Source organism: Lepidochelys kempii, chromosome 10, assembly GCF_965140265.1.
Source record: "Lepidochelys kempii isolate rLepKem1 chromosome 10, rLepKem1.hap2, whole genome shotgun sequence".
Classification (NCBI taxonomy): domain Eukaryota; kingdom Metazoa; phylum Chordata; order Testudines; family Cheloniidae; genus Lepidochelys; species Lepidochelys kempii.
In genome coordinates, this window is record NC_133265.1 from 48,163,399 (window position 1) to 48,181,151 (window position 17,753).

General features: G+C 48.6%; 1 protein-coding gene across 11 annotated transcripts in view; it reads right to left on the minus strand.

Moving 5' to 3' along the window:
* The window catches only part of SIN3A (SIN3 transcription regulator family member A), a 60,600-nt gene extending 50,600 nt beyond the window's left edge, over positions 1-10,000 (minus strand). For 8 of the 11 annotated variants that reach the window (XM_073303438.1, XM_073303449.1, XM_073303445.1 and 5 more), the window contains exon 1: positions 3,441-3,872. The gene's annotated coding sequence lies outside the window, so the exon portion shown is untranslated. Of the gene's footprint in view, positions 1-3,440; positions 3,873-9,982 lie in introns of those variants that run through there. The other 3 variants (XM_073303443.1, XM_073303440.1, XM_073303446.1) reach the window with 3 other exon arrangements.
* Positions 10,001-17,753: the final 7,753 nt, after the last annotated feature.

A 17,753-nucleotide genomic window follows, 5' to 3' on the forward strand; every position in this document is an offset into this window, starting at 1 on the left:
GACGAGTCCCCAAATCAAATCTGGGCCTCAGGCACAGCAGTACAGACCACAACCACAAGTCCACCTTGGACATCTATTCTTTAATTAGATACTCATTCAAAGGTGCTTCATTGTACATAGTGTTCTTTTAAATGAGTTTGTTCACTTATAGCAGACACTAAACAAGTCATACCTGACCGTTATATTTAAATACAGGTAAGTCTATATTTATATTAAATTTTTAACCCCTTCCAGTTGGTACTGTGCCTAACACAGCGCTATGAAATAAATCCCACTCATTGAATATACTTAGACTAAACTAGTTCTGGATTAGAGTTTTTCAGAAAAAAATGGTAATCAAAAAGCTCACACATTCCTCATGACACATTTGGTCACTCAAGCAGCTTCCATTTAAACAGCAAGTATTTGTCAGTTTTACAAACAGTTTCAGTCGCCCAAATAGAACATATCTTGCTCTGATACAGCAGATGTATCTTAAGCAAATACCAGTTTATATTGGTGCATGTACTGATGTCATATCTACATGGGCAATACTATAAAAAAACACTTTGTATTCTGTGTTTCATTGGCCCAGATTCAAGGAAGGAATCTGGCATTTGACAAGACAAATACAAAATATATTAATGCTTCTACAGTTTATGAGAATACCATTCCCAGTTACCTACAACCCCGGGTAAAACCCTAATGCAGTTTCTATTGATGTACAGTAAGCAAAGGAGTAAAAAAAAAAAAAAAAAAAAAAAAAACCCAAAGATACTGAAACTGATACACTCAGTGCAGGCCACTGATAAATTTAAAGATTGTGAGGAGCATACATGTAGAGAAGGATGTCAGTTCTTGATTAAAATATTAAAAAAATTAATGTTAGTAGCAGAATACTCTAAGAGTAATTCTCAGACTCCTACATGCCTCTGTGTTGTTCCGTGCAGGGTTCTTATGCGTAGCTTTGCAGTATTTCTATCTAGAAACTGCAACAGTCCTTTGATAGAATTTCTTTCAAAAGAAATCTGGAAATTCTAATAAATCTACATGTCCCTTCAGAGTGGGTTTAAAGAGTGAAAGCAGAATAGGCCAGTTACTCATAAGTGATGCTGCGTCCAAAACCAAAAAGTAGCAGCAGAACAAGAAACACAGGCACCTAACCATGTATATTTGTTAGGAACTGTGGTAAATGTAAAATATTGTTTTTATATTTTAAAATAATACTTTCTACAGGAAATACTCTAAACAGTTACTACACACTAGGGGTAATAAATAGGTGGACTGCAAGCCAAATCCAGACCACCAGGTGCTTTTTAACAGATCCCAAAATCTTTTTATTTACTTTTTTTTATTATTATTTTCTCTGGAGTCTGGACCTTGACAAAAAAATAATTGACTACCCCTACTTTACACTATTAATATGGTGATGAATGAGGTGGGTTGAAGGAATAAATCTGAAGATTTTAGTTAAGTTCTATGAAAATCTGCAGAAACCCCACTGATGTAATCATTTTCAGCTGCTCATCCACACTAACACAACTCAGTTCAGTTTATTTCCACACCTCAAACATGTTTTATTTAGCTCCCTCTTCCTGAGTATTTGTAAACAATATGAAGTGTACAATGAGGAATCAAGTGAGAGTAAAGTACTAAAAGGCAGCCTGTATTTTTTTTTAATCTGTAAAAACCTGAGGTTTCTGATTACCATAGAAACGTACATCATTAACAAGAGATTTAAATTCTCCAGACTAAAGTATTACACACGGGATATTTTACAACGACCCAGGAATATTCTGTAGTAACTATGCCCATCTTCTGCTGTTCAGCATGCTCACTCAGCCCAATTATCTCCTAGCTGGCTCTGCACATACATGGAGCATTTGAGGACAGACTACACAAGCACAAGAGGCTGATGATTAATGCAGAAGCTCCAGCCATACTATACTATGGGAGGTGACTGGCTGCCCTTTCCCTGTGATCAGGTACTTTGAAGTACAAAGGACCACTGGAGAGTCTTTTGCCTCTCTCCCCAAAATGCAAAACACCCCCCACACACCGAAGCCCCCACTTCACCCCATGCTCTTAAATAACTGGAGTGAGCCTGCAGGAGCTCCAGTGGACAACACAGCTCTAACTCGGCTGGAGGTATGGATGTGTTCTGGACACCCTCCAGATACACATCACAGGCACGTGGAAGACAGGCTGTCCCCAAGCCACTGGCCTTTGCTGACAGAGCTTCCTTCCGCCAGCCAGTTACCTAGTGCTTAGCGTCCAGTTACCCCCACCCTGCTAAGAGTTAAGGAAGGAGACCTCTGAACATCGCTGCCTCGCTGCAGGGATCAAATCCAGTCGGCTACCCCAGAGCGTTTGGGATACAACCGGGGAGAACCGCCAGACGAGTGCAATACTGCTCCGTGTAACTAGCCGAGGCTGAGTGACCACAGGGTGCGGGTCCCCAATAAGGGTGCTGTGTGAAATGGACCCGCTCACCGCGGGTCTCCGGTAAGGGATCGAAGCGGGGTAGGAGCCGAAATGCAAAGCCCCCATAAGGGAAGAGTACAGGGGAGGAGGCGGCTGTGTGCAATCCACCCAAGACCTGCACGGACAGAGAAGAGGAGTGGGAGGAGCTAGCAGCGTGCAGTGTACCGGGGAAGGCGACGTCCCCAGAGGCGGAGCCTGTGTGCAATGCCAGCACTGACTGACGGGCGCGGGGGAGGAGGCTGGGTGCCACCCTCCCGGCACCGGGGTGAGAGCAGAGATGGGGAGAGGGAGGAGCCTGCGTGGAACGCATCCAGTACTGAGAGGAAGAGGGTGTCCCAGGGACGGGGGCGGGGCCCGTGTGCAATGTACTCGGTACCGAGGGATTCCGGGGGGTGGACTCCGGTAGGGGCACGACGGGGGCGGGCTGAGTGCGATGCAGCCCGCGGGCTATCCAAGTACGGCTTATACTCCGTGCACTCGGTTCTTAGGGGAAGGGAGTTTGTCGCGGGAAGGGAGGCGGGCCCGTGTCCGCTGCACCGACTCCCGGGGCAAGGGGGCGGCTGCATGTGCAATGCGAGTGATCCGAAGCGAAGGAAAGGGTTCGGGAAGCTCATCTTCGCTAATCCAGAGCCCGGGAAAACAACCCGACCGGGACGGAGAGTGGGAGCGGCTACTTGTCCGCTACGCTCGCCGGGGGAGGGGGCTCCGTGTACGTTCTGCACCGGGGGGTGGGGGGCGCCTGTGTCCGGCGCACGCGGGGGACCGCTGCGCGGAACCGCCCGCTCGCCGGGGCAGGGAACCCCCGGGGAGACGCAGCGTGGGAGGCTGCTCTCGCTCCCCTCCCCCGGTGGCGCCCGAAGCGCGCGGGCCACCGGCGCGAGTCCCCGCCCCATACGGAGAGCGAGAAGGGACAGGAGCGACCCGCCCCCCGCGGCGCCCGGCGGGACTGTCACACCGCCCGACCCCTCGGCGCTCACCTCAAAGCCCCCTTGCGCCCAGGGGGATCGCGCCCCGCCGGTGGCTCTCCGGGCCCCTTCTCCTCACGCGGGGGCGGCCCTCGGGCCCCTCCTCCTGCTGCTGGCGGGGTCGGCGGCGGCAGCTCCCCCCCGGCTCCGGCGGCTACTCGAGAGGGACGGTCCCTGGCGGTGTCGCGCTGTGGGAGGGCTCCCCGGCCCCGGCGGCTGCTCCGGGCGGGGTGGGGGGTCCCCGGGCCCCTCCTCCTCCGGGCGGGGGCGGCGGCTGCTCGGTTCGGGCAGTGGAGGGGGTGAGGGGCGGCTGGGCCTGGACAGATACGAGGGATGGTCGGCCCCGGTGAAGGGGGGGTAAAATGGAGTAACCGTCTCTCGGCGGCGGCCGCCGAGCGCTGGCCGCTTCTCTGTTCCCCGGGAAATCCCGCCCCTCCCCGGCCCGGGGGGAGACCCCCGCGCTTCCATTGGGTACGTAGCCTGCCACTCACCGCTTCTCCCAATCACAGCGCAGTGCCCACCCCCATCCCCCGCCCCTATTGGACACAACCCCCAGGAAGGGGATGTGAAGGGGGGGACCGAGGAAAAATGTCCGTATAGGAAACAAGCCCCGCCTAGTCCCGCCTCCATTCCTCTCTCATTGAATGCCGCCTACAGGAACCGGTCAACGATTGGAATAGGTGCACATCGGTCAAACCTAGACTCCCCCTATCTCAGGCTCCGCCCCCGGCCACTAGGAAGCTCCGCCCCCTCTCTGGGGAGCTCTTTTGTGGAATGTTTACATCTGCAAGTGGATCCAGATTCGTGCCCCTACAAATCCGCCCACAATCCCGGGGGCAGCAGCTAGTGCATTGGGCGCACTGCAAGCCGTGTATCTGCACCCATGTTGCTTCAGAGTGTTGCCCCAGCACGTGCACTAACACTGTACAATGCACGGGTGCAACAAGCTGCAGCAGCACGGGCGCCAATTCTGTCCAACTCTACAAGATGCAACGGCGGTACGCCCAGTATCGCTAACGCACGATGCATGCATGGGTGCAACAAGATTCAGCCGCACGGCCAGTAGCCCAGTTTAATACACGCAGGCACCAAACTTAAGCAGCTATGCACTCGCAATAGTAATGCATGAATGCAACAAGTTGCATGAGGTCAATCATGCTACCCAGTTTCCAGATTATCTGTGAGATTCATCCGCTTGCATACAATTTAAACTGGGATGAAACCTCGTGCATACTGCCCGCTAGGAAGCAAGGTAATTAGTTTCCTTTTACTCCTATCAACCCAGTTTGAAACTTGCAGCAACTTTACAGGAGGTAACAAGTGAAACCATACAACAAAACAGGCACTATTTAAGAACACCTTTTGAGACAACACCAAAGCTGTACGTGGTGGTCGTGGTGGTCGCATTAAACCACAACACTGGATTTGGAATCCAGCCTCAAGGAACTGCAGGTCACCTACTGAGCAACTTGAGCACATTTTGGATCAGAGCTACTCCAAACTGAAGCAGATAGGGAAGGTAGATTTGTATTCCAATATAAAGTTCAGGTATGTTTTTACACTCATGTGGAAGAAAAAGCTGTCATAGGATTAAACAGATGTCATTTTCCCTCTAGTCTGAAAGCTTTTCCCCCAAAGTTTCTGCGAGGAAGCATTAAGTTTGTCTCAAAGGACAGACAGGCCCAGAAGGCAAACAAACAACAGCAAAAAATAAAGTGTGCATTTCTTTACCTGAAGTTGCATGACCCCATCGCTAAATAACTGCATTGGAAATCCAAGTCTTAGCTTACTTTTAGCCACTACAGTGACTTTGCTTTATTAATTCCACACAGGAGTTTCTGTGTATTTCCACTACCGCTGACTTGTGGAGGGAGCACTGACCAACTGCCTTAGAGGCTTCTCCAGGCCAGCAACATGTACAATTCTCATCCTCAATTCTTCCTTACTACAGAAGTCAGTGACACAGTGTATCCATTCAATACAAGCCCCATGCTTCCAAGGGAGAGGAGGATAGTCAAAACAAATTGACTAGCAGTGTAAATCACAGTGAATTCTTGGCATTTAATAACAGTCACCATGCAGACAACAAATGAAAGATACCTTCTGGTGGTACCCTAATAAAACTGTATTCTTATTAAAAAGAAAAGGAGTACTTGTGGCACCTTAGAGACTAACCAATTTATTTGAGCATGAGCTTTCGTGAGTACAAGTACTCCTTTTCTTTTTGCGAATACAGACTAACACGGCTGTTACTCTGAAACCTGTATTCTTATTGCCTCCCGCAGGCCAATACCATTACACACACTTTCTATTCCAAGCCTTAAAACTGTCCAGAAACCTTATTTGGAAGTATATTTTGTACCTCAGATACAGTTAAGAGTACACACACAGACCTTAACACCTCCCTGTCTAGAAGAGCCTGCTGTAATAGGCATGGGACAGTCAAGGCAAAGTAGCACACAGGTCTTAAGCATATGGCTGATACTATTTTTAATATTTGGTTCTATACCTCTGTTGGGTGTTGCCCACACAACTCCTCTCTCTTCCCTGGTGTAAAAAGGGACAATATCTGGATCACTTGGAGATTGTCCTTCACCTTCCACTTATAACCCTGCTAATTATTGTACTGGGTGGCAGGATGCTGCCTGTTGCTGCAGTTTCAAACAAGCGACTTTCTGATTCATATTTTGAAGCATGATTGTAATTAAAATAAAAAGGTGAGCAGGTTATGCATCGCCCAGCCAGTTCAGAAATCCTCAAGTGCCAGCACCCCTCGCTCACACGGTCTCTTTAGTGCATGATGTACACACATACCAACAGTGAGAGCTACTATTAAACCCTCTTTAGCTTCCTCCAGACACGCCTCCAGCTAGCTCCCAGTAGCTTTGGAGCAGACGTGCAGGCTTCAGTTTTAAAATATCTTCCAACATGACTGAACTTGTAGTTCTGAATTAAGAGAGAGACTTCAATGAGGCTCCCTTCTAAAGAGCAGCCCCTGCGAATGGGAGAGGCTTCGCTTCACATCTTTTTACAATGAGTCTGAGCCCAATAAAAGCAGGGAGGGAAGGAATCGATTTCTCTGCATTGGACTGTCCCACCGACTCACTCGTCCCTAAAAACTGGGGTGATTTCCTCTTTTGCCTCGCCCCCTTAGTGCACGGAGTAACCAGGTACCCTCTTTTCTACGTGTTAACTCTGTCCCTGAAAGCATACCAGAGGTTAAGGCTCCACCCCGACTGTAAAGCAAAGCACGACAGCACTAGGGTAAAACAGGGTTTAAGGGAAAATCCACGTGCTGTACTGCAGATTGCACGCAATTTCCACGTTTCAGGACATAGAAGTACAAGGTAGTAAAGACAAACAACACGCACGCAGAGCTCCCTCTCTCTGCGCTCCTCGTGGACTACATAGTACAAGATTTGTAGCTAACCAGAGGGCAGATACATTGTACGATCCACATCCAAAGAGCTTTATAGCCCCCTAAACTGAAATCAACCCAGCAAAAGTCTGCTTGTGACAGAGGCTCATTTATCCAGGGACTGGGGGGAATCACAGCAAGGGAGGAGCTGGTACTCGGTCAAGGCACCGAGATGGTGAAAGCCATCCCCTTTCCCATACGCTGGCTCAAGGAGGGCTGGGGCGGGTGTGCCAAAAACTTTGGGCCACACTCTTTACCTTCAGGATAGATCTCAGAGAAGGGGAAAAGAAAAAAAACCTCTGCCTCCACGAGGCAGTCCAAACGTTCTGGCGCCAGACGGGACTTGGAAAGAACGAAAAGAAATTGGGGAAAGGTGGGGGAGGTTCTCGCATTACCAACCTCTTCCCCCCCGCCCCCGCCCAAACCAAGCTCGAGATTTGTTGCTCCTTGCTCTTAATCTCAGGTTTTCACCTCACGGGCTCACTATGCATTGGAGGGGAAGGGAGATCGGGGGAGGGGGGGGGAGACCCGCAAGCGAATGATGTGTAGTATTTCAGATATCCAGCCAGGCAGATTCCGTGCAGTCTCCCACTTAGATCTCCAGAGTAAACCAAGGCTGGATTTCTGCTGTCTCCCGCTCAAAAAAAAAAACCCCGTGCGGCACGGGGGAGGAAACAGGGCCGCCGAGTGCTTTTGCTGCCAAGCAATATAAGACCAGAGAGCGCAGCTAGGGTGACTCTCCCGCCTTCTCCTCCCCCAGAAGCTAGAGGAAAAGGGGGCTGGCCTATGAATCCACAGCGGTGAGGGCGAGAGCTCCCTCCGAAAATATCCTAAGCAGCCACCCCTGCCCTTGCCCGGTGGGGAGGGGGGGATTTTATTAGGAAAGAGGCACCTTGGCAGGTGGTCCCCCGCCCCAGCAGGAGGGCTTGTCGGCAGAGGGGGGATTGCCTCTCCCTATCTCTTTGCCGGGCAGATCTGACTGATCTCTGGGCGAAACCTTTTGTCCCTAAGTCCCTCCTAGCATTGACTGCGCAGCTTCACTTCCGGGATGGCTGCGCCCCACGTGGGGCGGATCTATTACACGTGGGGGGGAGGATGGGGGAAGACACCAGACCTGCCTTCTCCCCCTCCCCCATTCTCCCTCCCTTGGAGGCAGAAGGGGGCGGGCCAATGCTTTCATTTCTACCAATCAGCTCCAAGGAGAGGAAAACTTCCCTCTTCCTGATGGAATTAGGCAGTCCTTTACCATTTGGGGCGGGAGACCAACCTGAAAAACAGCCAGGTCTTCTGACAGGCGGGGCGATTTGGGAACCCTAGCCAATAAAGCAGAAGGGGTGGGGCTAATTCTTCTACCCAAGGAGAAGGGCTAATCCCGCCCTATGACTACATAGGGAGGAAGGGGGCGGGGGAAGGACTGTGAGTGTGTGTACTGCGTATTCACTCTATCAGTCTCATGCAGTACGGGCACGCTACGCTGCTTGCATAGCTGAGGTTGCAAATAGCAGCGTTCCTCCAGCACAAAAGGGGGAAAGCGACTCAGACTGGCAGGATTCTGGAGTGGATTCTCTCAGTGGGGTCTCCTCTAGGCTGGAAAGAGAGAAGAGGCAGAATCCCCTCCGCCCTCACCATCCACGCCTTGTAAATTGGAACGTGAACCCTCCTTTGCTTTCCAGCCTGCTGTTCCCGCCCCCTCCAGAGTCCGCCCCAAAACCCAGCCTTGCTGGCGGCCTCACTTTGCTAGCGCTATAACGAGCGCAAGGAAGCCCCTTTCGTCTCTCGGGCCGCGAGACCAGCATGGAGAGGGCCAGCCCGCCACGGTAGCTAACTCCATGCAGATCAGTCCAACACCCTAAATCCTCGTCCCTGTCTCTCTGATAGACGCCCCCTCTGCAGTGTTTCCTTTCCCCAGGTCAGAACCATACCAACTTGACCCCCCCCCCATCCCCGACCTTCACAGTTCCTTTGCTTCTTTAAACTATTTTGAGCCGCTCTGCAAAAAAGCGGCAAGGACCACCGGCTTGCGGGAGAAAAGGGGCCTGCGGGGGTAGCCCAACCCCGGAGCTGTCCATCTTTCCCTCCCACCGGCATAGGAGGCGGGGTGGAGACTAGAGATGCAACTCCATGTTTGCAAAGGGAATCAGGTTCAGTCAGCTGGGAGATGAGAGCTCGATGGATCGAGACCAGGAGGAAGGCGGCTGCTTCGGTTTGGGTCGCAAAGTAGGCTCAGTGCACTGCAGGTAGCAAGCGTTCGGTAACGGAACGTTCGCGCGTGAACAGGGGTTCGGCGCTGGAACGTTCACCCGGTGTCTGGCTACTTTGCGTTCGGCAATGGAACGCCACGGCGGCTGCTAGAGGCCCCACTCCATTCAGCGGGGCTCCGGCGAGGATTGTTTTGGTGTGAATTTAAAAATAACAATCACACAGCTGCCGGTTCAGCGAGAGAGAAACTGGAGCTGCAGCCCAGGCCCCCCTGCCGGCAGCTGCCTCTTGGCAGATCTGTTCACACGCCTCCCCCAACAAGTTTTCACGTAAAGAAGCACAAATCTGCGGGTTCCGATTCCGCCCTCTCTGCGAGTACATCCGGCCTTGGGATTTGTAAACTAGATCCACGCTCTGGCAGCGCCTGCAAAGCCCTGCACCGAGCCGTGCTGCAAAAGCCACCCCCGCACCCCAAAAATCTACTCAACAAACTCCTAAACCTTCTCTCGGGACCTTGACCCGCAGCGCAGCTTTGTTTATGCCAAGCAAAATAAGGGGCGGGGGAAGTGAAGTGTCCCTGTTCCTCCTCCTCCTCCTTTCCTCCAAACTGCATGGATCCCAGCGCGATGTTAAACAAACACCACCAGCACGCATACCACCCGGCCAAACGCTTGCTCTTCCTCGGATCTCCGTGAAGGGAGGGGGAGGGAGAGCGAGGGTAAAGCAAAACCCAGGGAAAAACTGTTTTTAATTTCTCCCCTCTTCCTCAACGGATCCGAGTGCTCAGTCCCTCTCCCACCCTGATTACCAACAGCTCCACCTACCACCCCCTTTCTCTCCTCTGGTTCTGGCCCGATTTGAGCCGGGTGATCTTAACACACACCCCCAAAAAACGCCCAATATTTTGGGGACTAAATTGAAAGCAGCTGTTACATACCCTCAAAGCCCAGGCGAGGAGTCCTGAATGGATGGGAACTCCCCCCAAACGGGATTGGCCTCTAGCTGAAACTCGTCACTTCAATCCCACCCATCAGGGGAGGGAAGGCTGGATCCAAACCTGCAACCCTGGACACGCCCTCCCCTCTTCCCCAAAACACGCAGGGCAGGGCTTTGTGCGAAAGTGGAGTTAGGCTGCTGATCGGCCATTTATGTACATCAAACTCACGCCTGCACGTCGGGGACTGAAGTGAGCGTTCACACACTGGAGCTTGCATTAACTCCGGTTTCCATCTGTCTAGCTGCGCTTGAAGCACTTTCTGAACCTACCTGTTACAGTGTTAGGATCACAAAAGCAAAGTTGTGCTGAACGCCACAGCGCCAGTCCTAGGGCCATGGGAGCGGTGCGGTTGTGCTAAGACGCCCCCCTTGGCAGCCCCACTCCAGAGCAGGGAACACAGCAGCAGCACAGTAAGTGATTCTTTTCTAATAATAATAATAATTAATTAATAGTGTGCCTTGTCCTGGCAGCTCCCATCCAACCATTAACTCCTGTAACACCATCATCCTGCTTGTATAGCGAGTGTCCTCTCTCCAAGGATCTCAGGACAGTTTACCAACATGCAAGATTAACCCTTGCATCAGGTCTTGGCGGTAGGTATTACCCTCATCGTATAAAGAAAAGGAGGACTTGTGGCACCTTAGAGACTAACACGTTTATTTGAGCATAAGCTTTCGTGAGCTACAGCTCACTGCATCGGATGCATTCAGTGGAAAATAGGGAAATTGAGGCACAGAGATTAAGTGATTTGCCTGAGGGCTGTGGCAGAACTCTGATCTTCTGAGTCTCAGTCCTCTACTTTAAGTAGTTATACCAGCTATGCACACTTTATCAAACAGAGAACGTCTAATGGGCGAGAAGGGCAAGACCCCTGTTGGTTGGACCAAGAGCACAGGAATCTCTTTTGGAGGAGCAGTTTAGCAAAGGGGTGAGTGCTAGGAAGGAGCACTCTCTCCCCACTATTGTTGTAGGAATTCTTATTTTTTGTATTATTGTATTGTGTTATTGTAGCACCTAGCAGCCCTAGTCATAGACCAGGACCCCATTGTGCTACGTGCTGTACAAACCCAGAACAAAAAGATAGGCCCTGCCCCAAAGATCTTACAATCTGTATATAAGACAAGAGACAACAGATGGGTACAGGCAGATGGGGGGAGAACAGGGAAACAATGACACATGACTGGCCGTGAACACCAGTAGACACTTGGATCCTGGGAGCTGATGCTCTGTTCTTACAATCTAAGGGAAAATATGGGTGGGATTTAATTATCACGATTAATCACACTGTTAAACAATAATAGAATACCATTTATTTAAATATTTTTGGATGTTTTCTACATTTTCAAATATATTGATTTCAATTACAACATAGAATACAAAGTGTACAGTGCTCACTTTATTTTTGATTACAAATATTTGCACTGTAAAAACAAAATAAATAGTATTTTCAATTCACCTAATATAAGTACTGTGGTGCAGTCTCTTTATCATGAAAGTTGAACTTACAAATTTCAAATTATGTACAAAAAAATAACTGCACTCAAAAATAAAACAATGTAAAACTTTAGAGCCTACAAGTCCACTCAGTCCTACTCAGCGGCGTATTAAAGCTTAGGCCAACAAATTTGCAGGGGGGGCAAATTTATAATAGCAGCCAGAGGCTGCTTCCCTCGGTGCTGGTTCATGCCCTCCACTCCCGGCCCCACCCCAACTCCACCCCTTCCCCGCCCCCTCCCTGCCCCTATTAGTCCCCTTCCCCAAATCCCTGCCCCGGCCCTGCCGCTTCTCCTGAACGCGCTGCGTTCCCCCCTCTTTCCCCTCCTTCGCAAACCTGTTTCGCGCACAAGCACTGGCAGGGAGCGGGAAGAAGCAGGACCTGGCGGCACGCTCAGGAGAGGAGGCGGAGCGGAGGTGAGCTGGGGCGGGGAGCTGCAGTGGGGGGGGCAGGGAGCTGCTGTTGGGGGGCGGCAATTATTTCAGTGCCTAGGGGCAGCAAAATCATTAATCCGCCATTGGTCCTACTCCAGCCAATCACGCAAACAAACAAGTTTAGTTTCATTTGCAGGAGATAATGCTGCCTGCTTCTTGTTTACAGGGTCACCTGAAAGTGAGAACAGGCATTTGCATGGCACTGTTGTAACTGGCATTGCAAGATATTTACATGCCAGATGCGCAAAAGATTCATATGTCCCTTCATGCTTCAACCACCATTCCAGGACAGGTTCTGCTCAATAACGATCCAAAGCAGAGTGGACCGACATATGTTCATTTTCATCATCTGGGTCAGATGCCACCAGCAGAAGGTTGATTTTCTTTTTTGGTGGTTCGGATTCTATAGTTTCCGCATTGGAGTGTTGCTCTTTTAAGACTTCTGAAAGCATGCTCCACACCTCGTCCCTCTCAGCCTTTGGACGGCACTTCATATTCTTAAACCTTGGTTCGAGTGCTAGAAATCTCACATTCATACCTTCTTTGCATTTTGTCAAATCTGCAGTGACAGTGTTCGTAAATCAAACAACATGTGTTGGGTCATCATCTGAGACTGCTATAACATGAAATATATGGCAGAATGCGGGTAAAACAGAGCAGGGGACATACAATTCTCCCCCACGGAGTTCAGTCACAAATTAAGTTAACTTTAACGAACATCATCAGCATGGAAGCATGTCCTCCAGAGTGGTGGTGGAAGCATGAAGGGGCATACAAATGTTTAGCATATCTGGCACGTAAATACCTTGCAACGCCGGCTACAGAAGTGCCATGCGAACGCCTGTTCTCACTTTCAGGTGACATTGTAAATAAGAAGCAGGCAGCAGTATCTCCCGTAAATGTAAACAAACTTGTTTGTCTTAGCAATTGGCTGAACAAGAAATAGGACTGAGTGGATTTGTAGGCTCTAAAGTTTTACACTGTTTTGTTTTTGAATGCAGTTATGTAATAAAAAAAATTCTACATTTGTAAGTTACGCTTTCACGATAGAGATTGCACTACAGTACTTGTATGAGATGAATTGAAAAATACTATTTCTTTTGTTTATCACTTTTACTATGAAAATATTTGTAATCAAAAATAATATAAAGTGAGCACTGTACACTTCGTATTCTGTGTTGTAATAGAAATCAATATATTTGAAAATGTAGAAAAACATCCAAAATATTTAATTAATTTCAATTGGTATTCTATTGTTTAACAGTGCAATTAATCACGATTAATTTTTTTAATTGCAGTTACGTTTTTTAGTTAATCACGTAAGTGAACAATTAATCAACAGCCCTAGTAATATCTTTTATTAGACCAACTTCTGTGGGTGAGAAAGGCCAAACTTTTGGAAGCTCGAAAGCTTGTCTCTCTCACCCCCAGAAGTTGGTTCAATAAAAGATATTCCTTCACCCACCTTGTCTCTCTAACATCCTGGGACTGACATGGCTACAACAACACTGCACACAAGTATTTACGTTGAGTGGGAAAGATCATCTACCATAATCCTAATGTGACAGCTCACCTATGTGGTTGAAGCCACATCACCATTCACTGGTAAACAGCAGGTCTACTCAGCTAGGATGATTCCTAAGAGAGATTCAAGTACATTTCAATGGCTCTAAGCAATGGGTAAGCAGCCTGCCTCAGGTGCATCTACACGTAACAAAACTGCAACCTGGTTTTCTGCACCTATGCTACCACCAGTAACTGCAAGTTTAGATCAGGCACATTAGTGTTGAAAAACAAGCAAATCTCCAGACCTGTCAGTGTTCAGTCAAAGTTTGCACTTACATTCTTGGTTCCACTGGTGTAGAAAAATGGGTAGCAATGATATAAGCGTAAAAGTGTCTGTAGCTCACTTAGAGCATGATCCTGTGTGATGCTGAGTATCCTTAGATCCCATTTACTTCACTGGGAATTGAGGGTGCTTTCTTGCACCTTACAGGATGAAGCCCTTAAGTGGCATACCTGGTGGTACCTGTAAACTAGTTGACACGTATAAGTTAGCATCTGCTAATGCGAATCTATTCTTAGCCAGTTGTTTGTTCATTTCACATTGTTCTCCTGCTCTTTTTTTTTTTTTTTAAGCGTTCAGACATCCCTTGTTTGTAAAGTGAGGTAATAAAAGGGAATCTCTCTCAGCACAATGTGCTGCTTTGAAACACAGCCAGGACGGTCTGACTTCCAAAGCTCAGGTTCTGACACAAGGAACATGGCACTAACGTCTCTGCTTCAGTTTCTCCATCTGTAACATTGGACAATAATTCTTACTATCTCACCAGGGAGTGTTAATGAATTAGCAGATAAAGTGCTTTGAAGATGAGAAGCACATCTGTGCTAATGAATTATTATTAGAGCTGTGTGTATACAGACAAAACTCAGTGGCCTGGATCCTGCAGTAAATTTTGCAGAGGTAGACCACATGGAGTTTGTTGCAAGATCGGGGCCAAAGTTTGATCCAATAGCCTCAGACATTTTCATACTCTTTTGGGTTTGCTTTGTTCAAACATTACCTAGATTGGTTTCAGAGTAGCAGCCGTGTTAGTCTGTATTCGCAAAAAGAAAAGGAGTACTTGTGGCACCTTAGAGACTAACCAATTTATTTGAGCATAAGCTTTCGTGAGCTACAGCTCACTTCATCAGATGCATAAAAGTGGAAAATGCAGTGAGGATATTTTTATACACACAGACCATGAAAAAATGAGTGTTTATCACTTCAAAAGGTTTTCTCTCCCAAAGGTGGGAGTGGGGTGGGGGGATAAAAACCCCATAATGCCCGAGTTTTGCACTAGCCATTTATTGCAAAGGTAAAACAAAAACAACAAAAATGCAAGCAGCTAGTTTGGAGGCACAAATTGCAATGATTAACAAGGAGGTTATGCCACGTGGATGTTTTTCTAAAAGACATACTATAGGAATTATTTTGGAGAAATTCTCCAGCCTGTGTGAGACAGGACATCAGACTAAATCACAACAGTCCCATCTGCCCTTGGAGTCTGTGAATCTATACACCTACCACCATAATAAGAACGACACTCACAACTTTGACACTCCATCAACACAAGAACCCAGCCAGAAAAACCCTGAAACCAACCAAGTAAGCACAGAGTTTACTCTAAAAGGGAAAAGGAGCCAGAGACTCAAAGAAATCCACTAGGGACTTCACTATTGCTGATTGATTTTACATGGGAGGTGCTCAGAGAGTATGGTGCTCAGCAACAGTATGGATCCTTAGAGATAGATCCTTAAAGAGTATGTAGTGCCATGTGGGATACTGCAAATCCTGGGGCACTGTAGATATGCAGCTGAGATGCGCCAGCCTTTCCTTTCCGTTGACTTACTGCCTTGTCTGCTACTTCCAGGCACACACAGTTCCATTGGAGACAGTCAGTGTGCCACCCTGCCACAAGTTTCTGTAAATGGGACCTGCAAAGGATTTCTTTTTATTGGATTTGTGCCTGTTTTTTGCTTCTTTATGACGGACCAAGAAGGCCTGAAAGGTGCGTGCCCCTGAAAGCCGGCTTTTCCCCCCACCTACTGGTTTTGTCTTGGAAAATCAGGACTGCTCTATCTGGATTCCCCTGGTTTTGCTGGGGGTCTTATTGTGTGTGCTGATACTTCAATGGAAAGGGCAAAAGTGTTGAATCTTGAGCCAAAGGCTTAGCTTACCCAAACTGGCTAATCAGTCATTGACGTTAAATAGGTGCAGTAAATACAAAAGGAAGTGGTGGGACTAGCTCTCCCTTCCCCTCTCAATTACTCAACTTCCGCTATCTTGACACTTGGGATGTCACCACTTTGCTGGCTCTCCATTCATCCTAGCCTCCCAGGGTAGGCAGCACGGAAATTGTTAACGTAAAGACCAAGCTGGGAAAAGCCCCCCAGCCTCTCTTTGATACATCATAAAGAAAAAGTGTGCACAATCCCAATTAATTTTCCTTCGCGGCTTACCTCCAAGGGAGGGGAGATGCCTGGTCAGTTGGGATGAATAGCTGGGGGCATGTTGCCTGGCAGAAAGGCTAATTAGGGATTAGCAGAGCCCCCCGTTTTGTAAGACAGCTTGTTATGAACCGTTTCTTCCTTCCCCCTTCCATCTGTTAAACCCTCCCACACTGCCAGTTCCGTCAGACACGCCCTCCTCTGCTACTGGATTGCCAAACCCTGCATGTGCTCCCAGTGCCATGTGCCCTTCCGCACACTCAGATGCCACACTCCCTAGAACAAGCCCCTCCCCCACCCCAAATTCATCTCCCTCTTCCTCCCAGCTGCTAAACCCTTCCCTGGCCCTCCTAGAATAAGGTATTGTTAGAGGCCCAAATTATCCCACCAGCTCCCCACACCCCTCCTACCAGCTACACTCCACAGTGATGTGAGAGAGGTTCCAGTTTTCTTTCGTAAAAATAGGGTCTACCTAGGCTAGTTAATGAAGAAGATTCTGCTGTGCCAGGATCAGCTGATGCCCCTCCTACTCTTTGCACCAGCCTCCTGGGTAACTCAAAGTGACCAAATTTAAAACCAGATGTTTAAATGCAAACCCATCTCGGATCAACAGTAAGTCAAGGAGCAGTGGGACTTTGAGGGCCTGATTCTTGGTTAACGTATTCCTCCGCTTGGGGAAGGGGACCTGTGACGGGGTGAACTCACCCTGCACTGGACAGGGAAGAGTTAACTCTCCACTGGGGGTACAGGAAGCCACGCCCCAACATTCCTACTGGGCATGCTCCAGGTGTAGCAGCCGTATAAGATGGAGCAGTCTGGGCTGACTGCTGAAGAGGAAGGATGCTCCTTGCTGGCTCCTGCCTAGGAAACACTGGAGCCCTGGACTGCAGAAGCCAGAGGCGCCAAGACCCACATGGATACCCAAGTACCTGTGGACACCCCAGGGAGGTCTGAGCTACAAGAAGTTGCACTGGCCGAAGAACCCAGAGACGCCGAAGATGCACAGATCGCTGACTGGAGTGACAAAGTGGGAAGTAGCCCGGGGGGGACAAACCATTATCTTGAGGCCTGTCAGCATGTTGTGGATGGATCCCCACTAACCCAGTGGTGGACTCACTTGCTCTGCATGGGCTGGGAATGCTCCTTGCACAACTGGTGTTCTCAGGGGGCTGGTTACACCCACTTTACAGCGCTTTGTGCTTCCAGAGTGGGGTAAACTTAGAGCAGCTGAGAAACAGTGTGAGTGAGACAAAAAAAAATCTCTGACTATTCTAGGTACATTTCTGGGGTGACAATATCCCTAAATCAGTGTGTGGTGAGGGGGGGGGGAATGGGCCCTTTTGTGCTGCTTTATAGTATATTAAAAATATCTGAAAGGGGAATTATTTCTTAAGGTTCCCCCACCCAGAAACACCTAGGTCAGTTTCATTTAGTTCTCCAGTCATCCAGAGAGAAATTCCAGGAAAAATAAAAGATCTGAATTTCTTCTTCTTTTTTTTTAAAGGCAGAAAAATAATGCAGCCCTCTTCATTTGACACAATGAAGCAAAAAAAAATGTCACACACCCACATCACCTTTAAGGAGAAATTATGTCACCTTCCCCTCTCCAAGATTCACCCTTTATTTCAGTGTTCGTAAAGTCTGCAGACGGACATGCAATTATCAGGCAAAAAACTGGAGTCTCTACATTTGAGGATCAATGAACACATCAGAAGGCCCCATGAGGAACTAACAAAACATGAGTAATTAGGACAGAAGGATCAGGAACTGTCTCTAAGAAAATCAGTTTCTT